The sequence below is a fragment of the Arachis duranensis genome, chromosome 6 (genome assembly GCF_000817695.3).
Source record: "Arachis duranensis cultivar V14167 chromosome 6, aradu.V14167.gnm2.J7QH, whole genome shotgun sequence".
NCBI classification, from domain to species: Eukaryota; Viridiplantae; Streptophyta; class Magnoliopsida; order Fabales; family Fabaceae; genus Arachis; species Arachis duranensis.
The window spans coordinates 16,376,667-16,379,843 of NC_029777.3; positions in this window are offsets into that span (position 1 = coordinate 16,376,667).

Consider the following 3,177-nt stretch of genomic DNA (forward strand, 5'->3'; position numbering starts at 1 on the left):
ACCCGGAGCAAGTGGACAACGCCACTGCCTACTACCCGGGGTTACACATCACATTTCAATATTTTCCATTATTATCCATTTAACACATTCAATCATTAATCATATATGCATTTATACTCAGCCATAATCAATAATGGCTTTGCCATGACCCGACAATAACTCAGCCATCCGGCTCATGGTTCAATCAAGAACCAGCCATTTATCAATAGATATAGCCCTTCGGCTCATGGCATACACGGTACTTCTACCGTCATCCTCCATATCTCATATAATCATCGTTGATCACCATTGATCATAACTTTTCTCCTTACTTCACTCGCAAGTTACCACATCCCCTAGCTCCTTTCTCATTACTAGGCATATCATAATGATTTAATACATAAGGGTGAGATCGGAGGCTTAGAAGTATGAGATTTAGCTTTTAAAACTCAAAAATTAACTTTGGGATGAAAATAGGGCCACGCGTACGCGTACTCCACGCGCATGCGTGGATGGCCACAAAGCTCATCGACGCGTATGTGTCATTTACGCGGACGCGCGGATTGAAACACAGCCAGACGACGCGTACGCGTGGGTGCATTTGCGCCCCAGGTACAAAACTGGCACAACTCTGGCACAACTCTCGGGAAAATGGCTGGGCATTGGGTGCAGCGCATCGACGCGCACGCGCACACCACGCGCACGCGTGGATAGTGCCTTCTGGAAGAACGAGACGTACGCGCCAAGTGCGCCTACGCGTGGAGGGTCATTCTGCTAAAAATTTTCTAAGTTAAAAGCTGCAGAATTCACAGATTCAACCCCCAATCTTCCGACGGACATAACTTTCTCATTTTAAATCGTTTTTCGCTCGTTCTTCGAACGGCATGGACATCCCGAATCCAATTTTACTTCTAAACAAGTTTGGCACAAAACGAAGATCCAGAGTCCAAGTTATGTCCCATCAAAGTATGCCCAAAAACTATGTTTTCATACAAAACCACAAGGTGCCCTTTTCAAAACAAGCCATTTTCAACCCTTTTTAAAATCAACCAAAACATGCTAGTTTCAACCCTTTTTGAAATCAATCAGAATATACTAAAATCAACATCAAGCCTCCTCAACTCATACATTAACGCTTTGCCACGATTCACAAAATCGCCATATAACCATTTTTACCCATTTCAAACAAATGGCTAAATTACAAACACATTAACATGTCATACATCTTTCCTCATCCCAATTTCCAACAATACTATTTCCAATCAATCATCATTACACATAATCAATATTATACTTACTGTCACATGATTTCACCCACAAATCAACCTTAATCATTTCTCAAGTATATATCACAACATACATATCTCTTATGCGCATCATCATACCATCAAGGCATCAATAATCATGATCACATATATGACCACATAACATACCTCAACCAAAACCAAACATACCTCATCTATACAATTTCACCCAAAATTACCAATTTCCACACTTCAACTCCTCAAACCTCATTATTCAATAACCAACCCAATCATTCATATATTCATTATCTGAAATTCATCCAATCACTTGTGTCATCATACAATGCACACATCAACTTACCTTCCTTACCTCTTTCCGGCCTCTGGCCCAAAATTTACGGCCTCCGGCCCAATTTCACAATTTAAATGCATAAACCACAAATCAATACTTATTACCCAATACATCAAATTTTCAATACACCAAGCATTCAAGGCCACACAATTCTCAACCCAATCATTAATTCACATTACATACCAACTATGCATATTAGCACCAACCATTTACACAATCCAAACTTAATTCTAGGGGCATCTAGCCTAGGAATTCTCATCACACCACACGGTACTTAAATGAAACTTAAACCGTATCTCTTGTAGCCAAATCAATTGAGCCTCTTCTTTGGAAGTCTCCACCAACCTTAGCCCCAAGTCTCACCAAAGCTCCTCAAGCAACACCAATCTCCCAATTGTGCACCAAAACCATCAAATGCACTAACATAACCAATATTATATACATACATCAACCTAGGGCTCATAAAATGACAATTCACAAAGGTTGGAGGGTTTTTTACCTTTACCCACTGAAGTTTGTGATGAATATCACCCATGGCTCATACTAGAGCACTCCTAAACAACCAAAATCACAAGGTTTCCTCAAAACCCAAACCAAATTCGAATTTGAAGAGGAAAATAAAAACTGGACAGAGGACAGTAAATTACTCACCACAAAACTTAGATAGAATTGTAGAAGATGAGAAGAGCGACGCGTGGCCACAAATGGCTCGTCAATCGGAGCTCCGTAGCTCAAGTTATGGTGATTTGAAGATCAAAGAGAGTTAGGTTTTCTCTCTTCTCTTCTCTCTTCTCTATTTCAGCGCCCCAACCTCTCTTTTAGGGTAAAATGAGCTGAAATGCTCATAACTAATGTTTATATATGTTGGGTCTTGGGCCCACTTAGTCCCATTTCACTCATTTTTGTCCGTTGGCCCAATTTTGGACCAAAACCTTTAAGATTAGCGCTCTAAATCGCACTTCAAATATTTCTACCTCCCCTAATTATAATTCCTCATTTCTTAATCTTATTTACTCATAATCAATTTTCTCAGCTGCAGTACCAGATAGGTCTCAGCCGGTACTGCCGGTCAAAATTTCACTGCGCGCTTTTACACAGAAAACTATGTTTTTCGACTCGGAAAAATTCACTGAATCCAAATATCATATTTAAATCATCAAATTCCAATTGTCAAATCTTCCAACCATATTCGCTCCTACTTAACTCATTATTTAATTAATTTCGGTTAGACCGGGTATTACAGCTAGCATATATCATATACAAAGAATAAGAAATTTCTCCACCATTTTTGTCATTCTTCAAATTAAAATTATTCATATAATTAGATTTTATTTTAATTTCTACTTAGAACTCCAATTGATAATTTGTACATACCCATTATTAGTTATAATTCATTAATTCTCTGAACCAATTATATTATATATTTTACAAAAGACCATGGCCAAGCCAATTTAGAAGCAAAGAGACATGTTTGCACTATCTTAAAGTTTTCCATAATCTACAGTTTCCATTGCTCAATCTCATCTTTCTCTCTGTCCTACCAAACCCTTCAAAGAGATTCCGATTCCTTTGGCTTTTACTTTTGCTTCTTTTTTTTTTTTT